The sequence below is a fragment of the Psammomys obesus genome, unplaced genomic scaffold, assembly GCF_907164565.1.
Source record: "Psammomys obesus unplaced genomic scaffold, mPsaObe1.curated_primary_1811, whole genome shotgun sequence".
Classification (NCBI taxonomy): domain Eukaryota; kingdom Metazoa; phylum Chordata; class Mammalia; order Rodentia; family Muridae; genus Psammomys; species Psammomys obesus.
The window spans coordinates 11843346-11867148 of NW_026596034.1; positions in this window are offsets into that span (position 1 = coordinate 11843346).

Below are 23803 nucleotides of genomic sequence, written 5' to 3' on the forward strand. Positions count from 1 at the left end.
GCTGTTGGCTCTAAAATTAGGAACAGAGGCGAATTTTCAGAGCACCCCCAAACAACTCACGAAGGCTGGGTTCACCCAGCACCTTCCAGAGCAATGTCAGCTCTCAGAGAGCGTGCTCGAGGGGAGCTGCCGGTGGCTCTGCCGTTCTGCCGCCGTACCTCCCTGGTCTGACGCTTGCCGCCTGCTGAGTTCTGTGCCGTACCTCTCTGGAAGTGCAGTCCTTGACTGACAGCTCACTGAAAGTCAACAGCAAGATGATTGAGTCTCTAAAGATGTTTGTGTTTTCTGTGCTTTCTTGAGGCTTTTGTTTTTGCAGTTCAAAAAGCCGTAGCTATTACTTGTCACTGTCCCAAAGTAGGTAGCACTGTGGAAATCAAGGCACCACAATTGCACCGCCAAGGACCATGAACTTTCAGGCAACGGGGTGATATATTTTTTTCAACTGTCTGATACAGAAATTTAGCCCGATAAAGGAAGAAAGAGAGCAGAAAGGAAAAGACAAGAAAGAAAAATTTACAAGAAACCATATCTGATGTATGGTTTCAGAAGTACCTGGGGCACTTTTGTCTGCGGATAAACAGAGGGCCACAGGAGGAGCCCATCAGTATCTCAGTGTACAGCGCTTAGCATCCCATTGGGAAGCCAACAACATCACTAAACTGCTAACTCAAATTCAGGGATTCATTTGGTCTCCAACAAGCTCAGAGATGTGGGAGTTAGGGGGTCTTTAATAACATCTAAAAGTTCTGCTTTACTCCCTCATCTAGAGCCCGGGTAATGCCATTTCAGATACCTCCCACCTTCCAGGGTTCATGTCCTGTAAACCTATTGGGAGCTGAAAATGCTTTTACTGTACCTATGCTATTGGATACCACAACTTAGTAATGTGGTATTAGCATATCAGCTGACTGCGAGCTGTCACTCACTGTCCACAAGAGCTGTCCACAAGAGATGGCCACTGGCCCAGGAAAAATTTCAAGTTCAAAATACAGTATCCACTAAGTGTGTAACATTTCATATAATCATGAAGTCAAAAACTTGTATGTCATCTGAGAGGAGTCTCACCATCAATACTTAGAAAACAGAGGCGGGAAGGGCAGAAGCTCAAATTCAGCCACATAGCAACTCAAGGCCAGGCTGGTATTCACAGGGAGAGCCTGTCTCATAAATCCCCCCCACCCTGAAAAAAACAGTAGCCAGGAACCAGGAATTCTGAGTGTTTGTATCTAGAGTGTTAGCTTCCAAGCAGACAGAGTTCTCATTAACAGCTACATGCTAGCCCTGATATGCACTTAGTTGCTGCAAGAAAAAGAGATGAATAAATTTGTGGAGTTCATCCATGTTCTAGACCACCTGGGAGCCATGAAAGAAGTCATGACTGGAAGCTGAAGAACCATGTGATCTGTGCTTCTTTGGGCTGTAAAATGACAAAGAGGGAGAAGGTCTAGAAGCACCATGGAAGGGCAAGTCTCGTAATCACCAGGCAGGAAGGGATGGTTTGGCAGTGATTTGGGAGCTGCTGAAAAAAAGCAGTTGGAGCCCTCGGCCTCTCTGCAGAGGGACAGTGTGCTTGTCCATTCAAGCTCACGGTTCATTCCTTGGTTGGAAAACTGTGGCTAGTGAAGACCAAGGAAAGGCTACGCCTGGGAAAATGAGGGCTGTTCAACTCGGACACTGTGGATACTTGGGTCCATGTGGACACCTGGGGCCAGATGATTCTTTCTTGTGTTCTTTGTAGTAGGAAGTTTCTCAGCACCCTTGACCCCTACCCAAGGTGCCAGGGGCGCCAACCTCGCAGCTGAGACAGCCAGCAGTATCTCCACATACTGTCACACGACCTCTGTCAGAGCCACATCAGCTGGTGGGGGGAGAGTGACATGCAAGTTCAGCCCCTGAAGTAGAGCTGGCACCTTTCAAAACAGCTGCTTACATGAAGCAGAATTTGGGACACCCTCTGGGCCAGATGTTACAAAGATCGATGAATAACCATCTACGGTGGCTTATTTGGGGGATTTTTAAAAGTGAACTGGAGGCTGATTGCTCTTCAGTGGCCCAAAGGGCTCAGCTAGAGCAGATCCAGAGCCTCTTAGACCGTTAGCAATGCCAGTTGAGTAAAGGCTTTCTTTAGACCATATGGCAGTATAAATGACAACTGTCAAACAACATCTTACAGGACTCCACTTAAAAAGTCAAACTGCTGTAGACAGAAAGTGGGACGGTGGCACCAGAAATCAAAGACAAAATGCAGAGCTGTTAATTAGTGGGAAGGGTTAGTGTTTTGTAATATGAAAAGAGCGTGGTGGGTTGTTCACACAACAGCATAATGTGCGGAACAATGCTGAACTATACAATTAAAATGACTAAGATGCTAAGTTTCATGGCGCATGTGATCCTACTGAAGTTTCTAAAAACAACGTATCGAGTTCACTCCATTCGTAGTGGGGGGAGCGAAGTCTCCAGACATTTCATCATCCAGGCTGAATCCCAGGGAAGGACTCTGCAGGCCTGGCTTCAGACCCCTGGAGTGGTCAGAGGTGAACAGGATGGAGGTACCATGATTTTCAAAGGCTGTAGGAGAACAGGAGAGGGCAGATTCACACATCTGACCCAATTAACTCTAGCCAGGACTGTGCAGCCTGCAATGCCAGCTCTCATTCAGATCACCTGGCAGGTGTGGGCAGAGAGGCAGAATACAGAGAAATGGAGGCGAGGGACAGAAACAAGGCTCAAGCAAACAAAACCATGCCAGTAGCCCAACAATCCATCAGATGCGACACTTGTCTTCATCGTCCCTTATTATCACTGTTACCAAGGCGGGATAGAATTAGCTACCTCCACCTAGGGCTTAGTAAGCCGTATGTACCTCCATCATGAAGATTGCTGAATAGCTCAGGCTTGTGCAAAGGCGAGCCTATGATTTAGAAAAGTGAAACCTACTCTGAGGAAGAGCTGGTGCTTCCTGAATGGGGAAAGGGCCGGGCTGACACAGTCGGCTCTGTTCATCACTCTAGTAACAATGGCATTAGACATTAGAATGCCACGGCAGAATCACACCCTCCGTGGAGTTTGCAGCTAATGAACCAGACTGAGTCCACTGCACAGCTGCTCCGCCATTTTACAGGGTCATGCCACCTCTGGGAGTCTCCAGTGCCTTGTGACAATGAACGAAGGTGGCAAGTTCAGCATCTCTGTCTGGTCGAGGAACAAAGACACAGGTAAGTTTTCTCTCGATCCCCTCCTTCCCTCATTTTTTGAGACGGAGTCTCACTACATAGCCTGGGCTGGCTTCAAACTCACCATTCTCCTGCTCAGCCCCTTGAATACTAGGTTTGCAGGAGTGCACCAACAACCGATTGTGCACGTGTACATTCATGTGTGTATGCATGTATGTACTGTGCTTATGGAAGCCACAGGTAACCCCAGATATCATTCCTCAGGAGCCATCCACCTTGGTTTTTAACACAGGGTCTCCTACTTGGCCTGGAATTTGCCGGTTTGGCTAGGGTGACTGGCCAAGGAGAATCATTGTGTCTCCCCTCTCCAGCACCGGGATTACAAGCACAGGCCACTTTGCTTTTTACTTGGGTGCTGGGGATTGAACTCAGGTCCTTGCCCTGGCAAGGCAAGCACTCTACTGACTGAACTACCTCCCTGCCCAGACTACCACCTACACCTGCTTTTTTTTTTTTTTTTTTCAAATAAGAACTCTCATGAAGGCATCTCCAGCAGAACAGTTGGCCTCAGCCAGGCAGCCCCAGCTGCCAGATGACACAGAACCAGCCACAGCTGAGCAGGATGAAGAACAGCTGCTTTCTGAAAATAAGCGATCCTGTCAACTTGTGTGGCCGATGCTCCCTTCTACCTCGGTATCACTGGTGCCTCTCTGCCTCTGGCCTTGCTAGGGTCACCTCTCACCCCATCTCCCCTGCCAGCCTGTTTTCCATGTGTGTCTTTTATTTCTACCTCTCGCTGCTGCTTATTTGCAGCCGTCAGTGCCCGATGGCCTCTTGCCATACATTGCTTACTGTAAGCATTTGGGTTTCTGCGTTTGCTATTGAGTTGCCCTTGAACTTTCCTGTAACATTCCCAAGAGAGACTCTGATGGGGCCCGGCAATCGACCCTGCTAAAGGGAGTGTTTTCAGTGAGTTTCTTCTCAGCCTTCTGATCCTCTGTGGCTGAGCTGATCTCTAGTCAGCTCCTCGTCATAATTTAGGCAGCAGCAATCCCCGGGTGAGATTTCATGATGCAGAAAGGGGCCACCTATGGCCGCTGCCACTGCATGACTAGGACATGATCTGGAGGGATCAGCAGAGGTGCAAGTGGGAAGTTTGCTTGAACCCATGGGAAAAAATAAAAACAACCCTAAACCTCAAAGGTCCTGCATTTTTTCCCTAAAGCACTTTAAAGGGGAAATTGTATTTTTGATTTACATTTTATAGTTTTTTGGAATATTGTTAGAGTTAAGCCTTTTTTCTTTCTTTCTTTTGAGACCAGTTTTCTCTGTGTAGCCTTGGCTGTCCTGGACTCGATTTGTAGACCAGGCTGGCCTTGAACTCACAGGGATCCACCTGTCTTTGCCTTCTGGGTGCTGGGATTACACGCCTGGCTGCATTTTTTTTTTTTAATTACAGTGACCAAACTAGTTCTTAGAGCGTTCTCTGTCCTAATTCTGACTTCACTTGCCGTGTAACCATGTTGACTATAATTTCAAAGGAGAAAAAAAAGTCTTGCTTTCTTAAAAGGAAAATAAACAACAAGACCAGTCTGTAGTGGAAGTTTTGGTTTCTTTAAAAATCCAGTTATGTTTTGTTTTTGTTTTGATCCCAAGCATGGGATACACGGTTGCTTTCAGCTTGTCCACAGCTAATAATTGCCTCTTGGGGCTCCGAGAAGGTTGTGGTCCTTGCCAGCTGCAATTATTTTAATTCTGAGGACTCTGAGAGGAGGTAAATACTACAGCACAGAAAGGAGAAGATGGACACTTCGAGGAGACAGTCTGAGAAGGCTGCTGCTGCTGCTGCTGATGATGATGATGATGATGATGATGATGATGTGCTTGCTGTTTGCTGTTGCTGGTTTACTGGACTACTTGGATATCCTGAAGACTGAGATTGGTATTGCCCCAAAGAACTGACCCTAACCATCCAGTAGCAGCCAAAGAGAACTCTACTTCCTCTCCCCACTAACCTTTCTTCTCCTACCTAGTCTTGGGGTCTTAGAAGGTATTAGGAGGAATAAGGGGTGGAGAAGGGAGGTAGAGGCATAAGGACCCCAAATAAAATAGAGTTCAAAATCTAGCACCTACACCAGTCTTACTGTAAGCATTCTAATAACTTTTAATAAAATATTTATTTTTTTAAATTATGTGTGTGCATGCAGGTGTAGGATCCCCTGGGAACTGTAGGTACAGGTTGTGCATCTCCTGATGGGGGTGCCAGGAGCTGAACTCAGGTCCTCTGCAAGAGCAGCACATGCTCTTAACCACTGAGCCACCTCTCAGCACCTAGTAACTTCGTGCATTTGAGCGTGTGTGTGTGTTTACTTAGCTTTACTATAAGTAGTTGATTTGTTTGAGATGGGTTGAAAAGCCAAAGTTGAAAGATTTCTTTATTTTTTTCTCTTTTCTTCATCTATAAATTGCTGTTTATGTATTTATTTTTTGGCCTGTTTGGTGTATGGGTAAAGCAATGTACAATAATAAACCATAGTTTATTTTGCTGGGTTGTTTTAACAAAAATGATTTTTATCTCATTAGAACAGTTTTTGTTCCATGGCCAATCTGAATGAAAAGCTCAGCTCTTTCCCATATACTCCTACCCTCACATGCAAAAAGCTGTTATTGAAATCTCACAGCAGAATGACCTGTTTCTTCCAGGTGATGACCGTACATTAACATGTCATTGTTTCCCAGAGTCTACTGTTGTCAGTGGGTCCCACTCGGGTTCTCTACCATCTGTGGTTTCCAACAGTATCATCCAAAGTGGCTTCACTGCCCTGAGCCCTGCTGTATTCAGTCTCACTCATGATTCCCGCCCATGGAAACTACTGATTTTTCTTCCCATTTCCATTGTTTTGCCTCCCCTGCCCCCAAATATAGTTGTAGCTACCCCCAAAATAGTTGGAACCACACAGTCCAGTGATTTCACTCCAGATTGCTGTTTTTTACTTAGTTACTGTTGTGCCTTCTCATGATATCATAGTTCTCTCTCCTGAGCATGCATCATAAATTACATTCTCCTGGGTTGTTGTAATTCTACTCAACAGACATGGAGCTGGGGGTCACAGCACAGGGAACCTGGTGGAGACCCTGATGGGAGGCAGGGCCACCAGAGATAATGCATGAACTAGAAAGGGAAGGAAAATCAAGGACAACCTTACCTCTATGGAAAGAGAAGGAACAAAAACCAGCTCGACAGGAATGGAAAATTTGGTGGGGAAAGGTGAGAGAATGTTCTCCCGTAACTCAGGAAGAGGAAATACCAAGGAAAACAGGGCATCAAAGGCTACAGAGAAGGCAGCCCTGGTCATGGCTGGAAAGGCTGGAGAGAGATTCCAGGTAACATAGTGACATGGAGGGCTAGAGTCCAGAGAGCACCGTGTAGTGTACTGACATGGCAGTGTGACAGGAGGGCAGGCCAGGCTCCATTTCTGAGTAGTTCACTCAAGGTGAAAGGCGAGGGAAAGCAATGGTGAGGTCACAGGGGTAATTCTGAACTTGTTGCTACATAGAGAGATGGAAAAAATAAAGCTCAGAATGTCCTTTTCAATTGTATAGCATCAAACCTGTCAAGTTAATAAAGCTTCCCCAAATGAGTCAGACCCCGTTAGAGCACACATCATTTGCTCTTAGATACTAGGCCATGACTCAGAGATACTGACAAAGAGCCACGTGGAGCCACATGTTATCACTGAACAGCACCTATGCATTGTCAAACAGTGACTTATAAGATTGCACAGGGCATAGAGTAGAGCTGGCAGAACATCTGGAATTATGGAAGTAACATCTGCCTTTGTGGAACTATGTGAACTGCATCTTTAAAATGCCTTGAGATTGTGAATGGGAACCAGTGGATTTATATCTTCCTTCCTTTGTATTGACGCCAGGGTAGGGGAAAATACAGTATTGGTTCAATTACACAAATTCTCTAGCTCATGAAATTGAGCTTTTTTTTTTTTTTTTTTAAATGGCAGAACCCATAGTGGTAAGAGTAGAGACAAAGGTACAGACAAAGATGGCTCAGTGGGTAAAAGCTTCATGACTCAAGTTCAATTCCCAGTATCTACACGGTGGAAGGACAAGACAGAATCTCAAAAGTCATCCTCTAGCCTCTACAAATTCATGGACATGTTCTACACACACACACACACACACACACACACACACACGCACCAATGTGAGTGAGCCTTGGATGTAGAGCGCTTGCCCACTGTGTCCAAGGCCCTGGGTTTGATCACCAACATGAGGTGGGGGGTGCAGAGACACTGAGACAGAACTAGCTTGAGTCTGAAGTCCTCCGCTGGCCTCCTAGGAGCTGGGGAATCTCGGGTGGGTCACTTATTCATAAGTGGGAAGACAGCACTGAGCACAGTGGGTGCTAATGCAGGTACAGTAAGGTCCCAGTGTGCCATGCTTGGCTTAGGGCATGGAGGTGTGGACTCCATAGCAAAACTGTCTTACAAACCAAAGCAAAACAAGCAGAAGACTGGGGAAGTGAGCCTCTCCTAAGCTACAACCACCTTCAGCATCATCTCTCACCTCTGCCCACAAGAGCCTGCTACTGCTACCTACTCCCTCCTGTTTGGCAACCAACCAACCAACTAACTGCAGAGTTCAGCAAGCCCCTCCCTGGAGAACAAACTCACCTCCTGTCAAGAACCACTTGCTAGGGTGGGTGATTTCACAGGTTTTGTTTGGTTAATTTTCAATTCTGAGTTTCTTTTTTTTTTTTCCTTTCGTTTTTTGTTTTTGTTTTGAGACAGGGTCTCTTGTAGCCCAGGCTGGCCTTGACTCACAATACAGTGAGCTTAAGCTTAAGCCCTGGTCTTAAGCTCCTCTTTACTCTCCTGCCCCAGCCTCCTAAAGGATAGGGTTACCAAGTGTGAATTGTCATGCCTGGTATTAGGTTTTCTTTTTACACTACACATAAAATCCACTTTTATCAAGAGATTCTTGTTGCAGAAGGCTTTTCAATTTTCTGAGCGGCTTTGGGAAGTTGATTCCGGGGAAGCTCTGCAAAGTGGCTTCACTCAAAGGAGAACGTGCAAGTACACACTATCTGTGCCATCCAGAAAATTCTGAACCATTAGGGCCCGGGACATGGTGCTACTCAGCTGGCCTCAACCCGATCTGTCTGTTTCTCTGTGCCTGTGTCCAGTGCCAGCTGCATCTGTACTTGGCATCAGTTAGTGCAAATATTCAAGAGAGGAACCTGTTTAGTCCAGCTCACTGTCCTGAACCACTCTCAGAAGTCATGTTCTGCTTGGAGTAAGGATGGGCCATCCAATCGCTGTACTCAGGGCTGGAATAGAAGGGTGGTCCTTTGCTTTAGAACTAACAAGAGCTGCAAATGGGCCCCCAAATGCATGGGACCCCTCTATGAGAGGTGTGACCTGAGCCACCTCCAAGTACACCCATATGAAGGGAGGGTGGAGAGAAAAAAGCACACAGGTGAAACATATGAATGCCAGTTGTCCCAGGGTTTGTTTGTTTGGTTGGTTTGATTATTTGGTTTGGTTTTCTTGCCTTGGTTGTCCTGGACTTGCTTTGTAGACCAAGCTGGTCTTGAACTCACAGAGATCCTCCTGCCTCTGCCTCCCTGAGTGCTGGGATTAAAGGTGTGTGCCGCCCATGTTGACTTTTATGGTTTGAACTCTCAAGGACTTGTGTGTACAGAGCAAGCGCTCTACCCCCGGGCTAAACACCAGCCCTGGGACTTTTAAATCTTTACACTGGCAAAACGTACTTAACAAGGTTTGCCATTCTCACGTCTTCATGCAGACACTTCCGAGACTTTGCTGAATAACCTTCGCCACTCTCCGCCTCCATTCTGTTTTGTCTTTCCACACGGAAGGGTGGCACCCACCAAACAGCAGTCCCCACTCCCTTCCCTCCTTAGCCTAAGAAAGCACCATCCTTTTTTCTGTCTCCATGGGCCTAATTGCTCTAAACACCTTTTATTAGTGGGGATCTTAAACCGTTTACTTGATTGTTTGAGATGTGGTCTCATTCTGTCCTTGAGCTCACTGTGTAGCCCAGGTTGGCCTCAGACTCAAGCCTAGACCTCCCAAGTGCTAGGTCACAGGAGCTTGTTTCTCTCAGCTGTATACTTCATCAGTGCAGGGCTCCCAAGGTCAGCCACGTGGCTTGTACCAGAGTGCTCTTCTGGGATGCTCTGTAACATACCATATTCTGTTTATCCATTTGTTTGCAGAAACCTAGGCTGGTTTCTACAGTTGGCTGTTATGGATGGAACTTGGTCATTTCTTTAACACTAAAATTCTGTGACCCAAGAAACTCCTAAGTCCTGGGCAAACTGGGACAGTCGGCTACCCTAGACCGGGATCCAGCTATCAAACCGGAAAGAAGCCAGGACGTCCACGCAAGAGGACAAAGATAGTGAGCAGCCAAGCCCCACCTGTTCCAGGAAAGGTGGCCCTTTAGGCAGAGATGAGGACAGAGCAGGCTAAAAAGAGGTGGTTGTCAGAGGTCCCCAATGGCCCACCCAGTCCTCAGTGACAGAATGATAGCATCTGTTGTTCAAATGGAGTAGCAAAGATAAATCTGACCCCAACCCCAGACACACACACACACACACACACACACACACACAAACACTCCTCCATAGCATTCATTTTTTTGCTCAAATCTTGTCTTAGTCATAAATACCACGGTACATTAGAGATAAAACCCCCATGAAACAGAAGGGTTCTCTTTTCACAGGCAACTTTATAAGCCCTGCATCATCAGTAAATGTGAGGTCTGTTTATTCTCACATGGTTTTGTGCGTTATTTCTTAAACACACTCACTAAGAAAGGTTCTGCATTTTTAGTGTAGTTTCTTTTGCGCTACATCACGTGGAAGAAAGCAGAAAGCTCAGCTTCTGGCCTTCAGTGCAGGGATTTTGGTCTCACTGGAGTCTGCCAGGCCTGGCTTTTGTTTTCCAGTCTGTTGCAGGGCTTGTTTGTATGGTAAGATTGGGACCAGTAGGTTTTGGGGAGGTATAATGTTCTATTTTCATTGGTTTCCCAACTGCTAGTGATAACAGATTTGAATGTTTTGTTGTTGTTGTTGTTGTTTGTCTTTTCAAATTGTCGGTGATATCAGGAATGGGTGGATGGAAGGGGAATATTTTTTTATAGCACTTAACCTGTTTATTATGGAAGTATACCATTTTTTTACTTCTCAAAACTCAGATTTTAAAATTCTTTGAATATTTTTTTGTCATTAGATTTGTTCATGTTATTTTACATGTGAGTGTTTCGTCTCCTTCTATGTATGTGCACCACATACATGCTTGGTTCCCACTGAGGTCAGACTGGGTCATCAGATCTCAGAGAACCGGAGTTACAGATGGTTGTGAACCACCACGTGGGTGCTGGGAATCAATCCTGGGTCCTCTGCAAGAGCCACAAATGCCCTGAACCACCGAGTCATGTCTCCACCCCCCAGATCATAAACTTCAACTTTGAGACACTTTGGTTTGCTGGCAGTGTAGGATACAGGATTATTTTCAAGAATTTTTTCTTAAAAATAGACTCTAGCTAATTTTTGTTTGTTGTTTTATAACATAAAAAAAATACCTTTATTGGCTAGACATGGTGTCACATGCCTTTAATCCCAGCACTTGGGAGGCAGAGGCCAGCCTGGTCTACAGAGAGAGTTCCAGGACAGCTATGTGTCTGTTGCAGAGAAACCCTGTCTTGGAAAAACCAAAGCCAAACCAAAACATCTAAACGACCAAACAAAACACCCTTTATCTCTTACAGAGGTCTCAGCAGGAAATACCAGGTGAGGAGGGGAAGCAAAAAAGCCAGAGTGTGGTGGTGATGGCTGGACGCTGGCTGCCGTAAATGCTCCAAGGACCCTGCAGCTCTAGGTGGTTTTGCTTCAAGGCTTGGCTTAGTCAAACAGGTGTTCCTGGGTTCCTTCTGGAAGCGTGGGTCTGCTTTCCCTCCAGAGCACCCTCCAAGTCAGTTGTCAATACATAAGAACACCTACACAGCCGAGGCTGGGGGTGACTTAAAAGTTCAAGCCACACGTGATGATGTTTTAGAAGATAAAGGCCCTGGGGGCTGGGCCACCTGAGAAGCTTGAAGTGGAGTCTCGGGACTGTCTATACAGCAGCAGCTGCAGGTGGGTGATCGCACCTCATTCATGGGGCTTGGGAAGGCCAAAATGCACAAGGAATGTATAAGCTAGAAGACTTGGGTAGCCTCTTCTTCTTTTAATGGGATCTTGCTGTGTAGCTCAGGCTGTCCTCTAATTCATGATCCCCCTGCCTCAGCCTAGGATTACAGAAGCACACCATCATGCCCAGGACTCAGGTGACCTTTTGAGAGTCATGCACAAGACTGGCTCCGGCCCAGAATTCATTCCCCTCCTTAAAGTTAAAGCCCTGATTTTCCTGAATGGACAGAGCATGTTCTTTTTGATACATAAATAAACGGGTAGTTTGTGTGCTCCCATTTCAGCCATTGTGGGGGTGGGGTAGGGAGGAGGCACAAAACCAAACAAGAAACCTTTAAATTTCACACTTGCTTTAATTTTAAATATCTTAGGGCTTTAAAAGTAAAAAAAAAAAAAAAAGTGGAGGCACAATTTAAAATTTCAAAGCATGCAAAAATATATGGTTAAAATTAAATCCTCTCCCCTGACTCCTGGCCATCCTCTGCAGAGGAAACCATGGCTTCCATTTTTGCTAATATTTTTTTTTCAGAAGTCTAATGTGCAATACAAGCTTATTTATAGATACACAACTGCCAATTTTCATTGTTTTGTACTTTTACCTTTTAATTAATCCTTTTAAAAAACTTTTTTTTTTTTTTTTGGTTCACATACAATTAAAAGAAATAGCTCAGATTTTGTTCTACTCCTGAAATCAATCCCTTTTTAACCTTTTTCTTGAGACAGGTCTCACTAACTTGTCCAGACAGACTTCACACTTGCAATCCTCCTGCCTCAGCCTCCTGAGCAGCAGGGTTCCATGCCTGCTCCACAGGTGCAGTATAACAGAGCTTTAATGCAATATCATAAGCAGATATCATATTAACACTGATATGATACACCCACCTTGTGAGAAACATTCACTGATGCATTGTCCTACTTGTGTATACTCGGGTAGCCGTCTGTCTGAAGCTACCTTCAACTGGGCTTATGAATGCCTTTGGATGAGTACAGAGATGGACCGCTTTGGGAAGGCAAACTGCTGAGTCCTAGGGCGGGTGTGGTGGCTTTGGGAGATACTGCTGGTCGTTTTCCGCAGTGGTGTGTCGTCCCCCCCCCCCCCACACCAGCCTTCAACACTTCACTTGCTTCCCAGCTGTGCCAGCCTGTCTCCTTAACCCTTTACTCATCCTGGCGGGTGGGGCTGCCTCCCCCTTTCCCCTTCTCAGTGCTAAGCCCAGTCACCAAACACACAAGGCAAGGGCCATATCCCTGACAAGGTCCCCAGCCTAGTATTTTTACTTCAGTTGTATATCCTGGGGGTGGGGGGATATTGAAGGTGTTTTTGTAAGTGTATTTTCCCTGATTTTTTTATTCTATGCTTTTTACTGTGAACACTTTCATATACCAAATGTTGAAAGGATTATGTAGTGAGCTTCCATATGCCTAGAACTAGACTCCAATAATTGACAATCTTCTTTTGCAATATTCTCTCTTCTCTCTCTTGATTGTTCTGTTGAGCATTGTTAAGTAAGTTCCAATCATAATGACACTATCTGTAACTGTCTCAGGAAGTTCTCCTGCAATGAGGCATTTGTATCTAAACTATAAAGTCATGAGTGCATGTAACACAGTAAACATTAAATGCCTTAAAATGTCATATAATAGTCAATGTTCGAATCTCCCAATGTCTGCAAACTACTGATAATCATTATTATTTTTCCTGAGCTAGAAGCAAAGATGGCTGGTTCATTGCATGTGATGGCTCTATCCCCTTAAATGGACCCCACCATCACCACCCATTATGCTGACTTTCTGAAGGGACAACCTCTACCCCCGTTGTCTATAGAAAGATTTTTATTTTGAGACAATGTCTTATGCTGTAACTCAGACTGTCCTCAAACTCAGGCTTGCAATCTGCCTTCCTTCAAGTCCCAAGTGCTGTACCACTCAGCCTGGCTTAGGAATTTTAAAATATATATGTTCTAGAACTTTGGTGGCTTAAAATAATGATATTTTATTTCATAATTTATGGATCACAAGTTCTGGCAATGTCTAGGCATGCCAGTCTTCTTTTCCCATGACATCAGTAAAAGTCATTGGTGAGAATTAGTTGTCAGAGGGACAGGTATGGAGGGTGCAAAACGGTGTCACTCATATGTCTGACACTTGAATTGGGACGGCCGGCAAGAAGCATGGGATCCGCTGAATCTGCTCATTAGAATACGTCTCTGTGGTGTCTCCACATGTGGCATCGTACATGATAGCTCACAACTCCGGGGAAGAGCTTGCCGGGGACAGGTGGAAGATGCAGTACCTCTTACAATAACCTCGGCCTCTGCAGGACCCCCGGGCTCAGATCTTTTAGTTTTGTTGGTCTCCTGTGGGGGTCCTGTCACTTCCATGTCCCTCTATTCCCACCCGTCTCTTCCTCCATAAGACTTCCTGTGCTCTGTCCAAAGTTTGACCCTGAGTCTTTGCATCTGCTTTGAGCCCCTGTTTGGTGGATCCTTTCAGAGGACCCTCTATACTAGGCTCCCATCTTGTTTCCTTTCTTCCACCGCTGGTGTCTATCCTGTTTGCTATTCTGAGTGAGGACCTTGCACGGAGAGGACCTAGACCCCTGCTCAGATATAGCTGACTGGCAGCTCAGTCTCCATGTGGATCTCTGAGTGAGGGGAGCAGGGGCTGCCTCTCTCACAAACTCAATTGACTGCTCTTTGATCACTTGCCCCTGGTGATGCTGCCTTGCCAGGCCACGGAGGAAGAGGATCCAGGCAGTCCCGATGAGATTTAACAAGCTATGGGCAGATGGCAATAGTGGAGAACTCCCTTTTCAGTGGACTAGGGGAAGGGGATGGGAGAAAGAGGGAGGGAGGGTGGGACTGGGGGAAGTTGAGGGAGGGAGCTTCAATCAGCATATACAATGAATAAATTGTGAAGAAAAAATAAAAATTAAGAATTAAAAAAATAACCTCAGCCTCAGAATCCACATCGCTTCCCCCACTCCCCACGTTCTAAGGTGGCCCAAAGTCACCCACTGCAAATGATTGGCAGCTATGTTTTTAAAACTTCTGTGTTCACCATCTGGCCACAAATGATCTGTCTTTCACTCGTATGCAAAATTCACATCCTCTTGGTTGAAGAGATGGTAGCAGTTAAGAGCATAAGAGCACTCCCTGCTCTGACAGAGGACCCAGCTTTCGTATCCAGCACCCACATGGCCCCTCTGGTTCTAGGGGATGTGACGGCTTCTTCTGATCTTCTCAGGTACCAGGTATGCACGCTGCACACATACAAAACATGCATACAGAACACTCACATAAAATATAAATAAATCTTTTGAAAACTCATAGCTTCTTTCACAACTCCTCGCTGTAATCTGGAACAGTCAACCGCAAAGGCCCATGTGTTGAATGTTTGGTCCCTGCCTGTGGCACAAGTGAGAGGTGTTGCAGCCTACAAGACGTAGGGCCTTTGGAAACATCTTAAGTTACTGGGTATATACTCAACACAAATAACAATCTCCTTTGATTAATTTCTTACTGATGTCTGAAGGAGGCATCGACTCCTTAAGACAAGCCCTCCTCTCCCTCTTGTCCATGTCTTCTCCACGAAGTCAGTAGCCTTGTCTTCACTAAGCTCTGCTGTCTTGATGTGCTGCCACCACAGCTCAGAGTAACAAGACCAACTTGCCGTAGGCAAATCCCTAAACTGTAAGCCAAAATAAACCTTCTCTCTCTATAAGCTGATTATCTCTGGCGTTTAAAAAAAAAATAGTAACGGGGAAGCTGACTCACACCCAAATCCCTTGGCAATATCAAGCTCAGCCCTTTCTTTCTTGGCTCCCCTGTGAGGCTGCTGTATGACCACACCCTTAGAAGTCTCAGGAGGACTGCTGTCGAGCTGAGAAGAGCTATCAGGTAATCCCTTAGGATTCTCCCCCAACCTTACCCTCACATACTCAGGATGGAGTCTATTGGTTGGTGTGTGGTAGACAAGCTCTCTACCCTGAGTTACATCCTTAGCCCTTGATGTGAGAAAGGATCCCACTCTATTGGCCAAACTGGCCTTGAACTTGTCATCCACTTGTCTCCACCTCCAAGTGCAGGAGTTACAGACATGCACCCCCATAGCCATGTCCTTCGGGTCTTAGAGAAGGTTTTGTAAGTCTGTCCCAGCTGTAGAGGAGGCTTCTTCCCTCTCTTGGAAGTCTCTATCAGAACATTGGGATGGCAGTGCTGGAAGCATATAGAACTGATTTAATCGGCAGCCAGCCTGTGTCCTTAGGGGAACCAGTCACAGATGGGCGGGGACCTTGTATAGACCAAAGCAAAGATAGATCCTCGGGGGCATCTTTGTGGCTCAGCCAACCATGTCCTCAGCTCAACCATAATGCAGCTTGGAAATCCTCAAGTTATCTAAGGCAGTTAGAACTGGATTTCCCTGTTATTTAAAGACATAACAGCTCAGTCAGTAGCGAGCTCCCTGAGCAAGCATGAGGACCAGAGCGTGTAAAAAGCCAGGCTTATAATATCAGCACCAGGACAGGGGAGCTGAAACAGGAGGTTTCCTGGAGTTTTCAGGTCAGCCTAGATGAATCAATGAGCCCTGGGACCCAGGGAGCGATTCTGTGTCAAAACACAAGGTGGAAGGGCGTGTAAGATCAAGACCCACCATTGACCTTTGGCCTCCATGTTCACATGTAACCTGCACACACCCATGAACATGTGTGTGCACACCCACCCACCCCTAGAATGACAGGGCAGTCATGAGCACGACGGTACTATTGGTCAGAATCATGCAAAGCAATGGGAACAGGTGGCTTGGGGTTAGAAGCGCTGTCTCCTGAACCTTCACAGCCTCAGTCTTTCCTCCAGGTCGATCCTTGGCTCTGGAACGACGCTTTCTAAGGTTCGTGGTCCTCTTCTAATGGTCTTTTCTAAAATGTTTTAAACATTGTTTATGTATTTATTTTCCTTGTGTGTGAATGCATGGGTGCACAGGCATACGCATGCTCGTGCGCGCGCGCACACACACACACACACACACACACACATCACAGTGCACAGGTGTGTACCAGAGGACACCTTGCAGGAGTTGGTTCTCCCCTTCCAGCAACTGGGACCTTGAGGCCAGTGAGCTGTGCTGACAAGTGCCTTTACCTGAAGACCCATCACCAGTGCAGATGGCCCTTCCTTAAAGCCTTCATAAACGCGTTCACGTCCAGGTTAGAATTCGAGTTGCCTTGAGGCTCCACGTGATTCGAACGTGGCTCTCGTTGTTGTGACCATGCTGTGTTACTATTTTTTATGATGGGTACTGACAGATCCCTTCACAGTCCAGAACAGTCACACCCATCCTCGTGCCCACGCCTGCAGCCCCGGGGCAAGCAACCGAACATCTTGATGAGCAAAGACAGTCTCCCCCACTCTCTTCTCAAACAAACACATCTGCTCACCACCCTTCCTCTTTAAGAAAGTCTAGCCATCCCATAGATTAAACTCTATGGAAGATGACCACAATAACATGAAACTACAGAGATGGTAAGAAAGGTATTTTTTGTGAAGCCACAAACACAGAAAAGGCAAAGCTGGATTAACAAGTGCCCTAATATAGTATGGCAATAGCTACTTCTCTGCCAAGTAAAGAGGGTGACACACAAATTCTCCCTGAATAAATAAGATGGGTTTACAATTTCATTAGTACTGCTGAAGACTGTGGGAAGAACCTAAAATCAGCACTACCCACATGTAAGGTCGAATCATGCCCATCAATTTATTTTGATCTTGTGGAAGGCGTTTTGAAGAAGGGCTTAAGAAATAGCTCAACCAAAAGAACATTCACATTATGCAAAAATGAGCCCCGCTGATTTTAATCCATTAACCTTACATAATAAGATTTCAAACATAGCACTGTAATTACACCATACAAAAAAGAAATACCTTAATGCGGTAAATTGTCCTAATACGTGGTAAACTCTACCTGATAATTTGCAGAGAGGAAAAAGTTCAACAGTAACTTCTCACCTTCAAATTCAGTGAGAAGCTTGAGTTGGAGAGAAAAAAAGAGCAGCCTAGTCTAGAGTGGTGACAATCACGAATGATAGTGGCTATTTAACAAGCATTCAGTGAGTGCTTGCTGTGTGCCGGATGATATTTGTGGCATTGAGGGTACAGAGGTGAACAGACACAGCACTTTCTACGGGCCGGTACTGAGAACAGAGCTCTGTGCAACTTGTCTCCTTTGTTCTGTCTGCCCCACAGTTCTCCAAGCTATATCATCAATCCCATTTACAGACATGGATGCTCCCAGGAAGCAACTTCCTAGTGGTCACAAAGGTGTTTCAAGTGGTGGAGGTTAGACACCAGCTGGTACTGATGAGTTCAGAAGCCGCATAGCAATTTGGTGGAAATAGATGCTGGAAATGTCTCATCAGGGGGAAAGAGCCATTTTCCCGTCGGCTGTTGGCTGAAGTGCTCTTTTCTAACATTCAGCATGGTTAGATCTAAGTCTCAGCTATGTAGAAATCAGCAGGTCTCAATCAGTGGACTCTTTCATGGCTTCAGCTTATATGTCCAGAGAAACACTTGGGACTTAGCCTGTACCTTGGCAAAATATTTTTTAAACCATGATTTCAGCATTTTCAGGGTCTCCCTACTGTAAGAACTACTACTATTAAAGGCCTAAAATACACTTGGCAATAGGGCTATAGGGGTATGGTTAGACTAAAGAGCCTTCCTGCCCCTACCCTGTGGAGCTAACACTCTGGGAAGGGTAATGGATTAGAACTACTATAAATACAGAAAGTATACAGTATATTGAGAGTGATGGGGCTGAGGGGAAAGAAGAGGGCTATCAGTCCATTTTGCAGTGCTGTAGCAGAATACCATAGACTGGGTAATGTGTAAGGAGAAGAAATATATTCTTTCACAGCTTTGGATCCTGAGGGGTCCAGTTCAAGCCTCAAGGTCTGATAAAAGTCTTCTTGCTATGTTCTCACATGGAAGAAGGGAAAGAGCCAGGCCAACAGTGCTTTTCACTCACTCATGAGTCCATTCACGGGGCCAGGGCTCTCGGGACCGACACACCTCTCAATACTGTTGCACTGAAGATTAAGTTCCAACCTACACATTTTGGGGGACATATTTAAACTGTAGCAGGCGGATATCAAGTATGAGTGAGAAATAATTAGAACCGTAGATAGAGAAGGCTTGATGGAAGCAGTGACTTTTGAAGAAAAACCTGAGGAAGAAATCAATCTTGTGGAAATGCAAGAGAAAGGTAATCCAGACAGTGAAGCAGACAGCTGCAAAGTCCTGAGGAGTGAGTGTATCTGCGGTCTCCAAAGAACAAAGCCGCCACGGTTATGGACAGAAGCAAGATGAGGCAGAGACCTCTCATGCAAAAACCTCCATGAGAGAATAATGGCCTTGGACTAGTGGTATGTTCAACCTGAATAATGGTATGTTCAGCCTGCAACCTGTTCAACATGCAGCCATGATTATAGCCACAAATGTGGGCCAACACAACATCATAAACTTATTTAAAGAAAAAAAAAAAAACCTTCATGAGGGTTTTTTGCCATTGTTTTTGTGTCTCAAACTGTAAGGTTCTTTGGTGTAAATGTTGCTAATGATCTCATTTTGCAGTGTCACAGGTTGGACACCTCCTGGAGTGATGAGAAATGATCAGATACTAGAACTTCTGCAAAGGCAATTTTTGTGGATGAGCCAATGACTGGAATTGAGAACTGGGGAGGGATCAAGGAAACCCCGCCAAACTCTGTGGATGGAGCATTTCTTTCCTTCCTGACCCACAGATCCTCCATACCCCTTAGGTTTGGACTTTTGTCATCTGCATTACAACTTCCCTACTCAATGAAAGAGATTTAGAAAGTTCTGGCATTCAAAAGAACTGGCTTAGCTAGGTGTGTTAATGAGCATCTCTGATCCCAGCAGTCTGAAGGCTGAGGCAGGAGGATTGTGAGAATATCAGCCTTGGATACATAAAAAGAAATGTGTCCCCCGCCAAAAAAAAAAAAAAAATTAAGCAGAAACAAAACACAAAGAAGAGGCAAATTTAGGGTCAGGGATATGGCTCAGTGATGGAGTTCTTGCCTAGCGTGTTGAAGTCATGAGTTCAACACAGGACACATATGCGCTCTCTCTCTCTCTCTCTCTCTCTCTCTCTCTCTCTCTCTCACACACACACACACACACACACACACGCTCCGCAGGATATACAGCTTGAAAATTGCTTGTGATTTTGCAAATCTAAGGGCTGTGACTTCTGAAGTTAGGACATGATAGATAATGCAGCTCCTCTCCCATTCACTGTGATCTAAAGCACAGCTGTCTTAAGGTTCTGTAATTCCAAAATGATGACACGGGAAACACTAGTCTATTTTCAGGAATACACATGTCAGAAGGCAGCACTGAAATTCAGTGTCGCTAATATAGTAAATTTAGTGTGGCTATGGTAAGTAGACTGAAAGTCTTCTCCATGCGGTTTGAGTCTATTGATTAGAATGGATGGGGGAGGAAGGGAGGTATTGGGAGGGGCTGAGGAAGGGAGCTACAGGGGGGATACAAAGTGAATAAAAAATTAAAAAAGATAAATTGTTGAAAAGAAAAAAAAAAGAGCATTCTTGCACTCTTAGCTTTTGGGATGTAAGCCACAGACACATTTGTTCTCAATCAGCCATGTGCCACTCTGTCAGAGGACTGGCTGTTTTTAGCATTACAAACTCAAACTCTCATTTCACTTGTTCTAGTTTATTCACTTGTTTACTTGCTTAAGGAGAAGAAAAACTATGTGAAGTAACAGTACACAGCAGTGGGCAGCTTCATCAGAAGCTATGACGTCGAGTGGGAAAAACGAGACCATCTGATTTCATCCTAATCCTGTAGGTATTAACATGGTGTTTGCAGGTAGAGCCAAAATCCTGATCCCTGCACAAAAGTGACCTATATTGCTTTCAATTAGATGAGTTAATATTCCTATCCCAAACTAAATCTGCTACCATATATCCATCTCAGCAATATATATATTCATATATATATTTTTATATATTCCTATATATATTCCTATATATTTATATATTCCTATATATATTTATATATATTCATATAGATGCACTTATCACTATGGGTTATGTTTACTTAACTTTTAAAGTTAAATTCCTGTGTTGTTTGTGTGTAGCACCTGTGTTCGAGTACGTGTCCCATACTTAGGGTGTTCTTGCAAATGACAGGAAAGTGAACCACAAGAAGAGATTTAAGAATGAAAACCTGGTACAGATTGACTTTGTCAAACTGGATCAGACTTTGGGGAGTCTAATACCAGTCAGTTTATTGGTAGCATATTTAAAATCCAGTTCAATTTGGGAAAAGGTTTCAAAGCAACAATCAGTCCAATTCTAGGTGTTCTAGGTGCACAATAAAGCTTCAGGTGTGACTACACAGAAAGTCTTTTACAAAGCACACGTGGCCATGAGGGTGGGTTCTATAGCTACCAGGCCTAGAATCTAATGTGGTCTCTGACCAATAGCATAGAGCTCAGCTGGCCAAAAAGTACATGCAGCATCTTCCCTAAGAACAGGTAACTATTTAGGGAGGGAAGAGCCTGGGATAATCATTCTAGGGGATTTGGGTGAGGTCTGCTTCTCTAGCAAAAGGTGGGAGAGGTCTGCCTCTCCAGATAGCAAAAATGTCAGCAGATTGTTAACAAAATCCACTCTTGGCTTTCTGGATGAAACGCTGGTATTTGATTTGGTCTCCTCCATGGAGGAGACAGCCCTGCGTGACTAACATTCCTGGTTCTCTTAGTGTTTCTCTGTGAGTACAAGGACCTCTGTGCCTCCAACACCGTACTGAGGAATGTGTGCAAGGAGCATGGCCTTTGTGTACGTGTTTGAGACATAGGCTTGGAATGGCTGGTCTCAGCCATTTATAAACTAAAGGCATGCTCACAGGCACCTCATTTGCTATCTCTAGGAATTAGCTAACTACTAGGGGGTTGTCTCCATGTTTCCAAGGGCCAAGATATCAAAATATCATGATGAGATGGTGGCAGCATCTCAAGTTGATGAGGCAAAGCCAGCACACCTGGCAATGGTTGGCTTGTGTGGCTGCTAAGGCAAGAAATAACTGTGATCCGGTTGTGTAAGAGAAACGTGGAGGGATGCTAAGGATGACAGTTCCATTCATACAATGTTTACAGGGACAGCACGGAGAAAGGGGGTGGGGGAGATGAATATAAGTTTCTCTGGTTTTTATGAGCACGGCTAGTGAGAATTTTTAAATATGGGAGGAACAATGATGCAACCCTAGGGCTTGGAAGCCTGAGCAGGAGACTCCTGAGTTCAGTGCCATCCTAGGCTGCATAACAAGATATTGTTTCAAAAATATGATTAGGACATTCTAAGTGAAGGCCAGGCAAGGATTACTTGAGGTTAAATGGCTCATTTTAACCTCAAGTTAAAATGATGAAAACAATTTTATCCCTGCTATCTTTAATGCACTTTTCATTAAATACAGATATTCCTTGATCTACAGCACGGTGACTTTTCAATAAACCCATCACAAATTGAAAATATTATGTGAAAATGTTTGATCCTACAAGCTAGCATAACTTAGCCTCAAATGTCCTCACAGCACATATTAAGCTACAGTTTGGCAAAGTCATCTACCACGGGGCCCATTTTATAACAGATCATTGAATATCTCGTATTATTTATGGAATACTGTATTGAAAATAAGGGAATGGTTATACAGATAAGCTTTTGTACCATTGTAAAGTAAAATGCTGTGAGCGGAAGCACTGTGCATCAGGAAGCAGCTGTGTGTAAGATCTGGACACATCAGGAAATTGCCAACGGTTACGGCCCATGTGTAGCTCACATCCTGGCTTTGCTTCTGACCCTGCCATGTCGACAAGCAGGCTATTTGTAATTGTTCTTGAAGATAAGGTCTCACCATGGAGCCCAGTCTTGCCTCAAACCTGAAATGCTCTTGCCTCAGCTTCCCCAGTACTGAGATGTGTCACCATGCTTGACATCACTGGGACTTTTAAAAGTCGCTGTCTAGAATAAATTGCCGTAAACTGACTAGCAATAGTTGGTAAAAGAAGAGGGGGTGGGGAGTAAAGAAAGTGGTGTGAATACTTTAAGCATCCGTTTAACTGAAGTATTCTGGCAAGAAAAAAACAAGTGACTGTTGCTTAGCATATGTAAAGTTCTTGTCCATATTTAGAAGGCTATTGCTTAAATGTAGTGAATTATGTAACTACATTAATAAAACATTTCATTCAAAACCAAAAAAGAATACAAAAGATGAAAACCATGTGCACCCCCTTCCTGTGTACATGGCTCACAAACTCCACTACCCCAGAGATGTCCTTCTACGGTAGGTAAATTCTGTAGCAAATCTCTCAACTATCCGCCTCAACCTTTGTCCATGTGTGAGTAGTGCTACCAAAGCTAGCACCATAATGTTTGTTAGGAAACGTGCGAATGTAAAGGTTACACGCGGGTTCACAAATCACACCAAGAGATCGGTTCCACGTGGAAGGTTTATTAGGGAAAGGGGTAAAGGGGTTGCAGTGAGACGAGGCAGAGAAGAGGGGGGGGCTCCTGTTCTCTTTATAGGGTGACTCAGAGCATGCGGAGATAGTTCCAGGTGGTCAGCAGGTGGTCTGGGTGTCTTCACAAATGCCTGATAACCGGTCTGTCAGGTTTCTTGGAGCTGGCTGTAGAAGTGCCTGCATACTGATCCCAACAATGTTTCCTATGTCTCCTCAGGTACTCTACCCCGTGATAATACTTGACACTGGAACTCCCACTTGTAGCGTGGCTGTCCAAAGACTAACTGGACTAGTGTATGTTCCTCATTTAGGAACCTAAGCTAAAAGCCACAAGAAGAAGTTTCCAGCTAACAATAACGCAAGCTGGAAAGGGCCTGAAAATATTTAAGACTTTGCCAGCCATAAGTAAATCTACCATTCCATCCAAACTCCCTCCCCACTTGAACCCATACCCCACCAAAATACTACAAATGGTTTGTAACATTGCACGCAGTTAAACTTTCAGGATAGTGCTTGCGTTTTAGTTTCTTCTGTTGTCTTTAAAGACAATAATTAACCTACCAGTGAACACGCTGTAATAAAGACCGAGTCAATGAGGACTGAAGTATATAGTATATAATGGCTTTATCTGAATCATCCAAAGGTGTTTTTAAATTTTATGTACGTAAAGGACCTCCAGAATACAGTACAGTTAGCACAAAAGCACGCTATCTCCCCAACAAAGTTCAAGCTTCTAAGTACCTCTCCCGGCCTCGGCTACAAGCTGCGGGAGAACTTCCGGCCGACTCACCTAGGGCTTCCGCAGCCGGCGGCGACTCCGGACCAAATCTGT